This window comes from Serinus canaria, chromosome 1 (assembly GCF_022539315.1).
Source record: "Serinus canaria isolate serCan28SL12 chromosome 1, serCan2020, whole genome shotgun sequence".
Classification (NCBI taxonomy): domain Eukaryota; kingdom Metazoa; phylum Chordata; class Aves; order Passeriformes; family Fringillidae; genus Serinus; species Serinus canaria.
The window spans coordinates 95,693,913-95,711,460 of NC_066313.1; positions in this window are offsets into that span (position 1 = coordinate 95,693,913).

Below are 17,548 nucleotides of genomic sequence, written 5' to 3' on the forward strand. Positions count from 1 at the left end.
TTTTAGTGCTCAGTGCAACAAAAGCTGCTCTGAACCCTCACTCTGCTGCTTATCTTTTAGATAAAGATGTCCATGCTTACTTATGGCTGATGGCATTTTGTTTCCCCAAGAAGAAGTAGCGTGTCAAACTGATGCCAGAGCTACCACTTTTAGAAGCCTCTTGGAGATGTGCTTTTACACCTACCTAATTCTTGGTATTGGTTGAGGGGACAGCTGATGCATTGCCAAACATGACAGTGGTATACTGAGTGAGAACATATTCACTGGGTTCTGGATGAGACTCCTGAGCTGAATCATGGGTTCACTAATAGTAACAACTCCTCTTCACTGTAATTCCTGCTTTTGGCATCAGGGCAATGGCTCTGTATCAACAACCTGAAAGAGAAAGCTTTTAATTCCCATTCCTTACTGGTTTGTCAAACTAACCAGATTCTATGAATGAAATTAATATCCCCTAATGTGTAATTTCCTCATTAAACAGAGAACCAAATATTTTTCTAGACCTCCGCTTTATAGACACCTGTATAAACAAGCTGAGAAGGCTCATCTCTTTAAGTTTTTTAATACAAGAAGCCTTTATAATTTTTTGAAACACTGAAATTGAGATCTGGCTATTAGCTATAACAATTTTAATGCTTTTGCGAAGCAGCTCTGACATCCATCCTTTCCATGTATTGTCTAAAAGAGCATTAGCTACATGCACGGGAGTTATGAAACTAGTCAGCTAACATTCGAACAAACATTTTAGCAGCACACCCCCACAGTTTTCAGAGGCTGAACTTTTGTTTCAGCTGTGATGTTATACAATCCTATTTCCATGGCAAGCTTACAGATACACACTTGTCAAAATTCATGGTTTATTTAGCAAAACTGTCGAGGCACATATGTGCCATATGCATTCCCTTATTCTTTACAGACATGCTTTTTGAAACAGCAATTTCCTGCTGCAATTAAGTGTGGTGCTTGGACTTCAATAGATATGTGTGACATTGAAAGGGAGTCTGGCTTGGACTCCTATCACTAAAAAGAGCACCTGTCAAGAAACCCAATGCATCTTTCTACTGTTCCATCTCCTGCCTATTATAGACTTTTAAGCATCCTGTTTTATTTGATTTTTATCAGTATTTGTCCTGCATTCAGAAGGCATTCTTTCCTTCAATAAAACTGCACTTGCACACTATTTTGGGCACTGTCCATCCATGAATCTCAAAGATCAGTGAATGTTATCTGCTGTGGCATCTTCTTCATACAGCTCAGGATAAGTACACAGGCAGTCTGAGGACAAAGCAAAGGAGGTGCTCCTTCCACCACAGATGTGTGTCAGGCAGGCAGCCAGAGGCAGGATTTTTTGAGTCCTCACCTTCCCTTGCAGACAGAGGTGTTACCTCTGTGCTATGTCTGGAGCAGTGCAAAAGAGTAACACACAATGGAAATTGAATGCTCAGGCCTTGATTTTCAGCTGAGTAGAATCTAAAAACCTGGTCAAAACATAAAAAAACTTCATGGAATACTGATTTTTTTTTTGACCATATATATAGTTTGAAAATATTTTCAGTGCAGAGAAAATTCCCTCTTCTGCCTTGTGTCCCTCCTGTGTCCTTTTCCTTATTCTCTACCATCACCACTAGCCCCTGGCACTGTGCTCTGGTCATAGTCTCTTCCCCCAGCTAGGATGCATCCCTCCCTATCCCTAGTGCCCTGGTCCCAGTTCACTCATACCTTTGCTCCCAGTTGTCTCCCTCACCACCTTGTCTTGCCTTCTCCCATTCTGCTACCCCAATTTCTGACCTAGTATCAGCCACCCCTCCTCTCATTTTGGCACCTCTACCCCTCTTTCTCCCAGGGTCTTCACACTCTTGACTATTAATTCTAAATAGAATCATTCCTAGGCTCCAGGATCAAATGTGTCTTGCTTCCTTTGCACCTGATGCCCTGAGACAGGATGATAGTTGTCAAAATATGATAAATACAGTCAAAGTTCCCTGCTTCCCACCCTAGTGCCTGTATCCATGACACTGGGCAGCACTGCACCACGGAGCCCCTTGAGGGTATCCTTCACACAGCTGGGTTCATCTGCCTAGAAAGACAGCAGTGAGCCAGTGCAAATGGAAACTCAGCTCCAACATGAGAAAGCACATTCTTGAAAAGGATGATGTAAGGCTGCTTATTTGGGGATTATCAAACCTGTGTATAACAAGGAAACCCAAGCAGCAAACCAGAAAAAAAAAACCCACCAGCAAATAACTAAGGAATCCAGAGCTAATTTTCCTTGCTCTGATCACTAAGATGACATAATCTCAGCTGATTGTGCAAAATATAATTGTGTGGTGACCCCTTTCTCCCTTTGCTGGTAACTCCTCCATCCCCAACATAGATGCAGTGCATGCTATCAAGCCATGACTTAACTCTGAGCCAGCTCAAAGCCCAGCCACAAAAGAGCCAAAATAAATTTCAGTACTTGAAGAAGAGTGTCAGAACTCAGGACATCGCTTTGGGAGTCCGGAGTTGCTGGGACCCCTGCCAGGGGGCTCAGAGACCCTGGCACACAGCCCAGAACACCAGTGGCTTCGATTATGAACTGTGGAGCAAATTGCCACCTTTACATGAAGAGATAAAAGTCACAGCAGTTTAAATAGTGTAATAATAAAGTTATCACAGGGTGTAAATGTAGGTTTTGGGATTTTTAGTATAGGGGTTTTTAGGGACAAGATGGAGGGATTTGGGCGTGTCTAGCCTCTTCTTCTTCTTCTTCTTCTTCTTCTTCTTCTTCTTCTTCTTCTTCTTCTTCTTCTTCTTCTTCTTCTTCTTCTTCTTTTCTTCTTCTTCTTCTTCTTCTTCTTCTTTTCTTCTTCTTCTTCTTTCTTCTTCTTTCTTCTTCTTTTCTTCTTCTTCTTTCTTCTTTTCTTCTTCTTCTTTTCTTCTTCTTCTTCCATCTTCACTGGTGGTGTTGGCACTTTTGGATTGTTTTAGAGTAGAAGTTCACTGTCTAACATATTGGAAAGTAATTGTAAATATTGTACATGTGGTTTTTAGTATATAAAGATAACACCACCCTGGGGGCAGGAAGAGTGCCTCTAGCTGTCCTGCTGAGCAGACCTTGGCTGGGCAGGAAGAAAATTTTATAGATAAGATACAATAAACAACCTTGAGACCGAGAAATGAAGAGCCCTGACTCCTTCTTCAAGCGCCAGGCTGGGAAAAGAGACTTTCGAATTTTTCTCAGGGTCACTCTGACCAGCTAGACACCCCGAGAGAAGAGAATCAAAATCCCTTTCCCGTCCTTGTCCATGGTGTGGGGAGGCTGCTTTGCACAGTGGCAGAGACATTTGTATTGGGATTGGAAGGGGAGAGAGAAGTGACTTGAAGAGGAGGCAGTGCTTAGCTCTGCATGAGGAATCATTGGCCAGAGCTGGGGGAGGGCAGATGGGAGTTGACAGGGGGATGCACAGGTCACTTTTATTTTTTTCCCTGTCAAATAACACTCACTAGCACAGCTTTCCCCTTCCCTATTCTAGCTTATTCACCTCTAATGGGTGTCAAACTCCCTTTCCTCACAAGAAGTCCTTCTCTGTACATCAGTCCTTAAGCTTCCCGATTTTGCTATGTGAGAGACACCTGGGATGGTGTGAGAGAAGGAGAGGGGCTGGGAAGGAAACCCTGGCCAACTGGACTTTGATTTTTTTTTTGAAATAAAAAATAAATACTAACTAGCTATGGTGATAGTGTGCTGAAGGCTGTGGTTGGAGGAAGCCCTAAAAGGAGCATTTGAATTTGATATAAACACCTCACTACATGTTGTAGCCATGCTTTACCTTTAGTATCACCAGGCTGCCAGCTCAGAGTACTGAGCTTAGACTGCAGGACTAGGAATTGAGAGAGCAGATCCCCAATTTGCTGGACTGATACACAGGAAAATGGAGAGCCCTACCTGAGTTAGACAGATTGCAATTTTTGCTGTACCACAGGTAATGATCATGATATGATATACTTTAAAGTAGTCAGTTTTAGTGCCAGCAGTTCTCTCTGTAGTATGTTTGAACCTTCCATATGCCATCAGCAGCTATATACATAGCAACCTTCAAGCAACCTTAGTTTAGTGTCCTTTTCAAGGCTTAAAGGCTTTTTTCTAGTTTATTTGTTTTGCTTTGTTTTTGGAGAGAGGGAAGAGAAGAAAAAGAACTAAAAGTTAGTGAGATCATGTGGAAGTGAAAGAAATGTGCAATTGTGAAGGTTGCCTGTGGCAGAAAGACTCCTGAAAGGGCAAGCTGTTACAGCATTTCAGTAATTTGCCTGTTTTGTGAGGTTGTTAAATAACCAAACCCTTCAGCTGAAATTGCTCTGTCCCCACTTTTGTCTGTACCATGGCACAAACAAATATAGCTGTTGTGGTAGGTAGTTGAAGTTTCTTATTTGACACAGCTGGAGCTCAATGCACTTACTAGTGACAAATATTCAAAGATAAGCAGAAGTGAAGCTGGATAGAAGCCAAGTGAAGTTCCTTAGTTTGTCCCAGAATAAATCAAAGGGTCTTCTGAGACAACTGTCAGAGGTTCAGAATTACACCTCTCCTTCTAGTGAAATGAACACAATTGTTTCATAGATTTCCCCTTGCTTTACAGGGAATGTCAGCAGCATCTAGGACACACAGTAAAAATAGTCCCATTATCCCATCATGGCTCTCTAGGGGAACAGGCACGTTTATTATTTTGTTTCCACCCACACCAGCACCCTCATATTGCATCATCCTCCCTTGTTTCTAGGAGTGCTGTGTGTCACCTATGGAAGCATACAGCTCAAACAAGGCTTTATCTCTCTGGTTAGCTTTCCTGCATTTTCTGACTAGATGTCCACAAACTTAAAGCTCCATTAACACATAACAAGGCTTAGGCAATTTACTTGAATTATTCATACAAAATACTGTCTAATTTCTTTTTGAGTTGATTTAATTTATTCCTCCCCTTGCTAAATGTAGAAAAAGTACATGTTTTCTACAACCACTATTATTAAGTAGCTCAGGCTATTCCCTCTGCTTGTGATTGCCTGAGCATCAGACTTTTTTCTTTAGGAATTAGTAATAAGTTACATGCACTTGGCTCGAGTCTTCACTCCTCTGCCCTACACAAAGGAACAAAAAGCTATATGTAGAGATTATAGCCTTATTCCCTGTTGCTTTAAGCACATATGTGATTCTACTCCCTGGAAGCACACTCCCAGTTTGTCAGCAATCTGTTCATCCAGTACTGTTCAAACACAGTACTTTTCTTCCAATGCCAAAATTTGAAATAACAGAACTGTCTTCTCTGTCTTTTAGTCTTTTGTGTGCATAACCACCTGAGTAATTAATTATTAACAAGAACCACTTTCCAGATAATGCATTGTTCTTCCTCACCTAAAAATGAATTGGAATTTCCTTCATTCCTGTCACATGGGGAGTAACTGGAAATACCTGCGTAAGTTTTAACCTGAAGCATGTCTGTGGACAAATTTTAATAGTCCTTTTTCATGTCAAAGTTGTTGTGAGTGACCAGTGTCCTTTACTGCAGAAATTGGCAAATTCACAAGAGCATTATACCAGACTTTTAGTTTCTTTACCAAATGAGCCCTTTAAGGTCATCAAAACACCAGCAATCTCCTCATTAGCCATAAGAACTTCCCTCCTCAAAGTGTATATCATGTACAAACCTGAGACCAGGACAGAGAACTGTGGCACAGAAACAGTCATGGAGGAAATCTAAGAGGTGAAGCCAGATTTGTTGCATGATTAAAGACATATAAATAATAACAGAATACGTGCTGAAATGAAATCAGTTATCTCAAACAAGAAATACATACCTTATTCCTTTTCTTCCTTTCTCAAAGCAGCCATTTATTCATGTTAAGCATGAGTTTGTAGGCAAAGTAACTAAAAGAAAATGATGGAACCATTGAAAATTCATGCTTGCATTTTTGAAATGATGTAAGTAAAAATACCAGGATGCTGAATCAAATACAGATAACTGAGCTGATAGTTACTGATAGTTCCTGACAGTTACCATGGGTATCTTTTGATATATTTATATTTAACTTATCCAACAATAACTTACATTGCTCTTAAAATAAAAGGTTAAAGTAACTATTGCTATATAAGAAATAGGTATCATCAGTGAGTCTTCTCCAGTACTGCTGAATGTGCAACCATATGTGGTGATCAGTTTAATATGGCCATACCCATGTGCACCTGCAAACAAGAAGCTTAAGATTTGTGGATGGTTTATTATATGAGTTCAGCAGAAATGTTTGCTTGATGGACTTTTGTTTGTTTTAATAAATAGACTGGCTTTCTTTTGTAGGACATTTAAGGTGGGTTTTTTCCTCTACAGCTTGAAAATTTCTTTTCCCAAATGTGTTTTAGGAGAGCATTTAAAATGGGTTTTGGTTAGCTGCTATGGATATAAAAAATGCTTAAGCGCCTCTTAGGAATTTTTAATGTTCTTTGAGGCAAGAGAGTCAAAAGAAGGAGTTAAAAAACAGAAGTGCCATAAGCAGAAATAGATTTTACAGTCCTTCTACTGGAACACAGTATCATCCCAGTGGAAGTCATTAGACATTTTTTCTCCATATATAATGAAGGGCTGCAGTGACTCATTCCTGAGTTGTAAATGAATTTTTAAAACCTTTCAGAGCCATGGTCAGGGACATCATAAAAATGAACAGCTCAGAATATTATTCCAGCCTGTAATTCTTAGCAAGGAGATGATACAGGTCAACTGCTGAGTAAACCCTGTTTATGGACATTGAACTTCAGGTCAAGTGTATTGATAAGAAGTATAAGTGCTGATGAATGAAAATTAAAGGCAATTATGAACAATTATACCTGTATAAAGCTAAACATGTCTTTTTGCTTTTGCTGTTTTAAAATATTAGTGACCAGAAATTATCAGAGACAAATCAACAAACTAATTTCTAGAGACTTCTCATCAAAGTGCCTTCTATCTCTGATTTTTGTCTCAGGTCTGTGGGATCAAAAATGACATCATGTCATTCTTTCTCACATGATTACACTATTGCCTTGCCAGAGGTAGGAAATCTTGTTTCAAGACTTGTCAAACATTGTCCTTTGTACCCTGTTCTCACTTAGCCTCTACTTTTCAAAGTATTTGTTTTTTTCTAGTGTGATTTTATCCATTTTTCCATTATCTGGCCTAGTAACCTGAAGAACAATGGGCAGAGGAACACATGTTGGCCAAAGCATCCCTTTTCCCATGTCCTGTTGTAATTTAATTTTCTTTTTGTGTGTCACAGGGGTGTATCTCGTGTATCTCACCAGTAGACTGAAATGTAGGTATCACTGCTGACAGTCAAGTATCTGGTCAGGCTGGAAATGGTGCAGAGGAATCACAAGAAAATTATATTTTTACTTTTTTTCTGTGGCTCTTGGAAAATTACTTTTGTGTTGTGTGCCTCCATTTTTGCATCTGTAGGAAGCACATGGTTACTCATCTCAAAGGACTGCTAAAACGTAGTTTATCAATAGCTGCAAAGCACCATGTACTCCCAGAGAGAAAATACACGTATTTTAGAAGATTAAATTTAATACTTGTGGAATTCAGAGGTTTTAAAAATGGTATTTCATCCACTCGGAACATCAACTCCAACCTACACAAAACAGTCCCTAAAATACCCCCCAGTCTTTTCATGAAAACCATGGCAAGTCCAAGCACTTTTGTTCAATACTGTATTCAGAAAATATTCAGAGTGATGTCCTCTCCTTGCCAAAGTGAGTGGCTAGGGTTTTGTTTCCAAACTAGAATCTCCAGACAATAAAATGCTGCTTTTGTCCCTTGGCTTATTCCAATGGCTTATTGCCCTTATGGTTAAAAGTCTTGGGAGATGGCATTTCCCAAAGGAGTTTACCCATCCTCAGATTTGATTTGAACAATGTCTTCTGCCTTTTAATTGAATATTAAATATATTCAGAAAAGCATTTAATAACATCTTGTGGCTGCTGGCCTTTTCAAAAACAATAATGTAACTATTTTCTAATAATCTGAAAGCATATTGCCTTTCCAAACATCTTGATTTATATGAAGGAAAGAGCTCAGGCAACGGGAAAAAAAAAAAAAAGAACGTTCTCATTCAGAGAAATATTAAAGTAGTTTTCAAAGGCTGATACTGAGAAAGTAGAGGCAGTGGAAAAATGAAAAAGGAGTTTATTAGGAGATATATATCCCTTCTGTACAATTTAATTCTTGAGTAGAAGAAAGTACATAGCAAGTGTTTTATTAAAAGAAAATGAAGTCTGGATGCACGGTTTCACATCCAATATGATAACACTGGTATTAGGTCAGCAAGCACTATAGAAATATAATTTTTTTCCCCTTTCATACAGCTGGATTGCAATTTCAGCTACAGGCATAAAGAGACAAGGGAAGGAAAGAAATCTTACAACACTTCAGACATTATCACTTTGAGCTACTCAAATGATCCTGGGTTTTAATGACAATAGGTGATTGATGTTACAATGTTTTAGTCAAATGCCAGGGTTATTATGTTGTGAGAATTCCTGTCAGCCATAGCTGCATTGTTGCTCTGAGCAGAGCTGCAGTGAATTTTCCCCATTAATAAGGTGCACTAGAACAACTTATATCTCCATGACGTCACAACAATAATGTGGCACTAAAATTTCCTTTAAAACATAGAAATTTTATTCCAACCAGCCTGAGAACTAGACCAGATCTTCAGGAGATGTTGCTTCCTTTTATCATTCTGTTGCATCTGTGGTGTATGATCCACATCTTCCCATCTGTTTGGAGTTTAGATCCTTAGACAAATGGAAAGGGAATGAAGCTCATAGTATTTACATTTTTCAGGATGGACGCTGCCTAGATTAAACTCCTTGTTAATCAAGCAACCTACAGAAGGGACACCGAGAAATGAGACTGGCAGCTAGTGAAAAAAGGTCAAGTCTTGCAGGTTGCCTCCTGTCCAGAGGAACCATACACAGGATGGACAGCTCATCCTCATGAGGACAAGGAAGCTTGTGGCCATGCAGAAAGGAGGTCACTTACACTGCCAAGAGGTAGTCTGAATGGGAGAGGTGATCCACTTTCTCTTCTCTGCCTGCTTCCCAGAGGTATTCTGAGGCCAAACTCTCAAAGTCATGTTTTATAGCTCAGTACAATTGTTCAGGTTGGTACGGCTTCATGTTTAACGATTTCCATTTACTGGAAGTCAGGAAACGTTAAATGTCTGGTTACAGTACTGTACCTGTGTCTCTTGAGCAATGAAATCAGCATGGACAACTGAATTCAGCAAATGCTGAAACATGCTGGATCCACATGGATTTTACTGCTATATTTTAAATCCTTCAACAGAAAATGCAATTCTCCTGTCTAGATGCATGTCCCGGTCCCTTTGAATCCAGTAATAGGTCTCAAGAAAGTTTTGCTGATGCTGTGATTTCAAAGGTGAGCGTGACTCTACCTCCTGCCCCAATTATCAGTCAGTTTCTTTAATAATTCAAAATCCTTGCTAAAATCCTGACCTTAGAGATTAATATAATGATCCTTTGTAGCCTTTCCAAGTTAGGCCGATTAAACACAGATTTGGCACAGACGACCTGAGAAACTTCAGTAACGTTATTCATTTAGCTAACAGAGTTACCTCCCCTGCTGACGCACTCCCGATTAATGCCAAGAAAGGCATCTGATCCCGTGGAAGGGACCGCTTGTTCCGTGCTCTCCATTACCTTGGATTTGGTCCCAACTTAATGATAACATCACTGTGTTTTTCTTGAGAATTGCAATTATTTTATGGAAGTGGGTAGTGTTCCATCCAGCTCACAAGCCTTCCTGAGAGGACAGCAGGCCCCAAGCCCGGATGGCAGCAGGTGTTTTGGAGAGAAGCATTCATTAGCTCCCCCAAAAGCACATGAAGGAAGGCGTGGCAGTGGGTGATTAATTTATACCCTGCAGCATGAAGATACCTGTGCTGAAGTATTTTATAATTGCAACTGACAGTCTTACTTGTATCTGCTCATCAGCTTTTCCAGACCCAGGCTCTGCTGCAGCCAAGCAGAGCCAGCTTAGCTTAACTCTGCCTGGAAGCAGCTCCGATTAAACTGATGCAACTGTACACACAGTGATGGATTTAAAATTAGTTTTTTGTTATGCTAGTGTTTATGAATGCCAGCTGAGTCACTGTGGGCTGAATTTAAACCAGTTTACTAGAGTTCATACCCAAAATTATCGGGGTTTAGCCAAACCAGTTTAAAACTTGGCAGTAGGGGTGGCACTGGCTGAGCAAGTCTTGCTGCAAGGCTTCCAGGGAGAAGGGCCATGCTGAAGGACAGAGGGTGCTCTGGCAACAGCCCAGATGCCCATTGCCTCTGACATATCCCCAGGGGTAGAGGTGACATGGGTGATAGCTGTGCCTGTCCCTGGGAGGAGGAGGAGAGCAGGAGGTCTTATCCCAAGAGGAGTTGAAGAATCTTAGAATCATTTAGGTTGGAGAAGACCTCTAAGGTCATTGAGTCCAACTGCTGACCCAGCACTGCCAAGTTCACTACTTAACCATGTCCTAAAGTGCCACATCCACTTAAATACCTTCAGGGATAGGAGCTCTTACTGGAGTCTTGCCAGTCAGCACCAACTGGGAACTTGTCCCAACACAGAGCTAAGATGTTATTCCCTTTGCCCAAAGACTAACATAAGATCAGCAGATAAAAGCTGTATCTCTTGGACTATTTTGGGCAGTTTTTCCCACCAAACCTTAGTAACTCTGCTTTCAGGATCCAGCCCACATTGGAGAAGGGAGAGAGATTGTCTAACCATGGCCGATTTTATAATTTCCAGAATATAAGTTCATATAAAATGATGCCAGGAAGAATGAGGTCTGGTTTATGTTCTTAGTGCTGGACTGGAGGCTTTGTGTAAGATCTCATAAGAGGTTGTTGAGGCCCCTCCCAAGCCCTGAGGGAGGGTCCAGGTGGGTGCTGTGGAGCACGTGGAATCTCCCATGGCAGGGAAGATTGGAGGTTTCCAACTCCTGGAGAAGGCAGGGGGCTGTGCCTCCATCCAGAGGCCTGCAAGGAGGGTGAGTGCCCCATGGCAGGTGGGGACAGAGAGCTGTGCCCGGGGAGGCATCCCAGGCTCATGGCAGTGCCAGGAGGAGGCACTGAGGCATGGCAGAGGGAGATCCCCCTTCCATGGGGACAGAGACCCGTGTCTCCTGGCCTGGCCTGCTGATGGGGGCTTGGGCAGATCCCTGCCCTGCACAGGCACCTCTGCCAAGGCCAGAAGAGGTCTGGGTGCTTTTCTCCTGGATCCTGACACTTTGGGGAAGGGGCTTCAGCTGACTGCATAGCTGTTGTCAGCAAGAGATTTGGTTTTTACCACCACGGGCCCCACTTCAAGAGCTGAGGAGGGCTTTGTGGGCACCTGAGAGACACCTCACAGTCCCTACGAGCAGGAGATGGAGCCAGGTGCAGTGCAGTGCAGGGTGGGGGGACAAGAGGCATCAGGTATAAGTAGAAATTAGAGTTTTGGGCTGTGGAAAAACAGAAACTGTCTTCCTATGAGGGAGGCAGTGGAGCAAGTCTGCCTGAGTATCTGTGCCATCTCCATCCTCAGAGGGTTTCAAGCCCCAGCTGGTCCAAGCCATGAGCAGCCTGCTCTGGCTTCAGCACTGGCCCTGCTTTGGGTCAGGAGGTGGGCTGGAGACCTCCCAAGGCACCTCCTAGCCTGAATTACACCATCATCACCCTATGATAACCAGTACGTGTTTTTAAACCAAGACAGCTTTGCATGTACAGCACATTCGACTTGGCCCTTAGCCTCAATAAGGTCTTGTGGCAGTAAATAATATAAATTATATAAATTATAGAGATGAATCAGTTAACCATCATGTCAGTCAGTGTTATTTTCACCCTGGCTTTGATTTAAGGAAGCAAGACATTTTTCATTTTTGCAATCCCAGGCACTTGAGGGAAACTTTCCAACACACATGCTTAAGTAAGTAACCTTTTTTTGACAGTGCTGAGCTCTCATCATCTCTCTGTCTCTAGAAGGGAAATTATTGCCAACTGAGCACTTTGGAAAACAACTTCTTTTGTTTATCAGCCTACATAAGACTTTGGACCCTGATTTTTGGCACATTTTCTTAAGTGCCTCCGCTGCAGTAGCTTCTATGTGTTCTGAAAAGGTAAATTCTATCCTTCCAAGAAAGGAGCATTATTATCACAGTCACAGAGTATTCTGAGTTGGAAGGAACCCACAAATACTACCAAAGTCCTGGCCCTGCACAGGACAAGGCCAAGAGTCACACTTGTCTCTGAGAGCACATTTTGAACCCTGTCAGCTTGGTGCTGAGACCACCTTGCTGGGGAGCCTGTTCCAGTGCCCAACCATCGTACCTGTGTTATCATCCTCCCAAGATCAGAGAGTGGCTGACCCATCAAAAGTCTCACAGTGAGTGAAAATTGATATTTCAAACACAACCACCCATCTGTTAGTCATAGATTTCATTAGCAGAGAAGCAAGATCCACCATCCTTATCCAATCAAGTACAAGTTTTGCTAAAATATAGGGGAAATTATATTAAATATGAGCCTTACTATGTTTACCTAAAATATCAAATTTTGTGTATGTTCTATTTGTAGTCATATCTGTAAAAGAAAATACATTTTTTGTTTCAGCTTTTATTTATATGCCTGTTTTCTTCTCTTTTTGCAGTAAATTAGTCACTAATTTAATCATCTCTAAGATCCATATGCTCGCCCACACCATCCTTCATATGAGTAAAATGAGATAAAGATTCTTATTTGCTGCACTGGGGTATAATTAAACTTTCTAAATTTCAATTATTTCAATTTCTTACCATGAGCAATCACATGGCCTCCTGCAATAAAAGGAGATATTGTTTGCATTTTAAATGTTTCAGAATTTTCTACTCTCATCTTCTAATTTAACTTCCAGTCTTTGATAACATGGTTTACTTACATCAAATTAGTAATACATTCCACTGACATGGTTTCTTTTGTTTTGGTTTGGGGTTTTCTCCCTCCTATGGCCATATTGGCAAGTTTCACAGCTGAGCAGTATGACAAATACCATATGTTCACCTTCAGGCCACTATGTTATTTGCTGGTAACTGAAATTCCTGCTGCTGTAGTTGCTCTGTGAAATTAGGAGTGACTATGACACTTTTCTTCTATTACCTTATGTCATCTTCTGTATCTAGGCAACTTTCTAGAGTCACTGCTCCATGAAATGAATTGAAATATGTGTAGATTCACATTTCTCTTTGGTAAAACACAAGCAACATTTGAATTCTGAACAGAAATGAAAAACATTCCACTTGGAAAGTTGCCTGCAAAAAATTCAATACTTTTCTGCCTTTTTTCATTTATTTCAGCCTATATTGCTTATGAATCTAATGAAATGCTAGGCTAGAGCTCCATTTTGGTATGAAATGACTCAAAGGAATAGCATAAATGTCCAACTTCATGAACAATATATGACAAAACTGGAGAGCAAGTCCTTTGATTAGTTTACCTAGTGGTTTATAACTTTGCTTTTGAATAAACAGGGATTATCAGACTGAAGTGGTGGGAGAGTTTGCTATGAATATTCATGCAAACGCACCTGACCAAAGTCTTGTGCAGTTTAATGGAGCTATACCTCTGCCTTGCTTTTATTGAATGACTTTTAAAATGAATTTTTTTTCATTTTTGTTTAAAATGTCAAAGAAAGAGGGCACAGAAGAGCAACTGACCGGATTGCCATTCCCTGAAAATCAAAACAACGGTCAATAGGAACTAGGAGTTCAATAGAAAGGCAGGATTGAACCTTTTATTTCCTAGTCTTTTTTGAGTCCTGCTTCCCACAGGAGAATGGCTGACTAAGTAAGAAATTTCATGTTTCTTGCTATTTTTAACCTTCTAACAAGTGGTGCACTCTGCCCAGATCAAACTTTTCTTTACTCATTTCTAGGCTAGTCCTGGCCAAAAGGGTTTCATTCCTTGCTGTACTGCCTCTGAAGAAACTCCTTCTGGTCCTTCTCCATCCAGAACACCAGCTTCTTCTTCTCCTCTGACTGCAGAAATCCTCCTTAGTGCATTGGGCTGACCCTCCTCATGCTGAAATCCTTCATCCCTGCAGCTGCTCACCTGCAGCCATGAAGCAGATCTCTAGTTGGCAGCTGCACTGGAAGTTTACAAAACCTTATTACACACACAGCCTCCCAAGTTAGCAACAGGGCTAAAGCTGTAAGGTGAAGAAAGAGGGGGGAATAGACATCAGATTCCAAGTTAGCAAAAGTGTTATTGCCTTAAGAAAATCATTGGCAGGTTTAGTGTGGGATCTTGCCAGGACTTTGCAGGAGCGAGGGGAGAGAGCTAAAGATACAGAGTTGGATGGAATCTATATGCTTACACAATAATAAATAGTTCAGTCTGCAGTCATAAGGAGGATTTACAAGGTGTTCTTTCACCCAGTAAGACTTTCCTTAAGGAGGTGGATCTGCTCTTTCTACAATGTGTGAGGTAAATTAGCACCCTAGAGCAGAACCTGTAAAGGCGAAGACAAGAGCTGTCTAGGTAGCAAGAGAGACTTAAGGAGCTTTAGATCTGCTTCCCTCCAGGCACTGCTATTTTGGGCTGACTAGAGATGCCTTCACACCTGTGAGCCCCCTCCTGGAGTAAGCTTTCAGAGAAGCCAGGACAGCTTGTTCTCAAAACAGCAAGCAGGTGTTCTCCTTTCATGGAATTGTCCAAGAAAAAAATCGGTCACTCAGAAAGAGTGGTGGCACCAATTCTTCCTTGTGGCTTTGTTTGCTTCCTCAGGTACTCCAGATTCCAGTGAGATGCATGACAATTGCAGATGAGGAGGTTTCAGCTAAAGTGGGAATTTTGATGAAATCTAGACTCCTAAATTCACAGTTGTTGTCCTGAAAACCTCTGGCTTAACTGTTACATATTATTACTAAAAAACTTGATCAATCTGTGTTTTGGGTTAGTGCATAGAAAAATGTAGAGTATATAGAAATTGAGAAAATTAGAAAGGGTTTGCCTACAAACAATGTTCTTCAATGACATTAATTAAGTTGTGGTAATTTTGTTGCTTGGTATTGCCAAAATCCAAAGACACTTTGGATTGCGTATTTTGGGACCATCTAGTCCTTGGATCAAGGGCACAGATGGGAGATTTGAATCCAGGTTTCTCTCTTCCCTCTCTCCCATACGTCCCTTTAATGTTGTAAAGGAGGTAGATGAAGTCTTCATATAAAATTATTTTCTTTTGCTAATTTTGGATGCAGAAAATACTGGTAATATCAGTTTTCCAGCTAATAAAGCTGAAACCTTGTGAGACTAAGGTGTCAAAAGAAGAGATGTTAGAACAGGCTGGTGCAATTAAGTAGCAGCTAATTTAAAAGAAAACTTGGCTGCTGTTCCACCAAGTATTCCGTGGAAACAAAAGAACAAAATGGTTGTGTTAACAAAATGCACAGTGTTATTTTAGAAGAGACCTTAGGATAGCAAATTTCAGTCCTATATCTAACAAAGTCTCTGTGGTAACTGTGGAAACAATAAACAAGTTTGTCTAGTGTCACTATAGAGTAAGATGATGAAACAGTAATTAAAGGAAGTTGTTGGAAAGCAATAGGAACAGGAAGAGCTGCAATACTCACAGACCAACATTGATGCTGTAAAAGAAACTGATGTTTTCAATCTATTGACACTTTATTGTAAATGCCATATCCAAAGTAAAATAACCTGAAACGATTTATCCAGTCTTTAAAAAACTAAAAATTTTTGTCAAAATTCCTGAAGTGGGGCCTGTTACTGAAATTAGGTATCATGAGGTGAGGGAGTTATGATTAGGGAACAGCAAGCTATAGAAAAGCAAGGACTAGAGGTAAATACCAAGGTACCATGCTGGCAAAAGGCCAGCCAAGTGATGACTGCAGAGCTGCACTATGAATACTGTCAAATACATTTCAAATGATGGTAAAGCTCACCTGAAGTGCAATAGAGTGTGAAAAACACCTAAAAAGGAGATCTCACAAAACTAGGCAAACTGGCAGTGGAATGATAGATGGAATATGTCAACGAAAGGGTATCATGGACAGTATTGCTAGTTTAAAAATGAAAAAAAAAGCATCCCTAATGCATCCTGAATGCATTCCTAAGAATTAGGGACAGAAAGGGCCTTCAAAAAATTCACCAAATTCCTCTTTATCTGCAGCAATGGTCAAAGTGTGCCTGGATGTCTAAATGAGAATATAAGCAATAATAAAATTATTTTTCTACATTGTGGATGTAGCATACTTTATTACACATGCCTAAGGTTTCTTAAGGCATAATGTGTGGGTGCATGGGTGGGAGTGAAGAAGTACATATATGCACTGACATAAAATATTCACCTATCTACAGAGCTGAAGTTTTAGAAGCAATAATATTTAATACAATAATCCTATGATTCAGATGTTCTGTGCAGTCTTGGGGTACCATTCCCCTGAAATGTTGATGCCTCAGCTATTCTGTCTGTACACATATGCTCACAGAAACATGTACATGCAAATTTCTGATACACATATAAAAATATTCTCCCCTGTTTCACTGTCTTTTATAACATTTTTCTTGCTTATGGACTCCTTACAGAAATGATTAGAAGTAATGAAAGTTTATCATAAGAGCATAAACTGAAAAGACAGGGAAACCTTGTTTCACAGAGGAGTTGAAGTAGTGTATGAAAGATGTGAAATCAGGGTACAGAGAAAGGCAATCAGGTGATGTGTTTAAGGTCATGCTTGATGTACCTAAAATACAAAAAATCTGAAACATACAAAGGTACTCTCATATTTATCAATGGCAAAGTAAATTTACTACCATGTGTGGAACCTACTGCCATATGATAAGCACTGAGCCCAAGATTATCCAGCAGTTAGACAGGTGTATCAATGACAAAAACATTGAACCATCAAGTAAAAAAAAATTAATGGAGACAACGAGGCTTAAAATGATAATCTCTCTAGCAGCCAGGCTTTCAACGGTGTTTTTGGAGCAATCTGAGGCACCTGAAAATGCAAGTAAGCGTTGGATTGATGGTAACTGTGATTTAGTAAGGTAATGCCACAAATTCCAATTTGTTGCATTCCTGTAACTTAAGGTGATCTCAGTAACTTTGATGACTGCATTTCCATTGCTCTTTGATAGTAATAGGTCATGTTATGTCCCAAAGAGTGATCTTTTAGCCTCCAATAAACCTCAAAACCTAATTTTCCATTAAGAATTACAGCTTTTTTTGGGCACCTTAAAGTAGAAGCTGAGCTCTATGAGAGATTGCATCTTCCAAGACTGCTAACAGTTAGCAATGGTGGAATAAATTCAGAATAAATAGGAATCCCAAGTGCTGTTTCTGTTGCCCTTAAATTGAAAATCATTCAATCTGAGCAAAGACAAGTGAATATCCATTTTTTCCTGAACCCTGAAATGTGTCGAGTTATATGATTTCTTTCAATGCAGTTTTTTTTTTTATTTAGCTCATTTATAGTTTAGCTCAATTTTAAA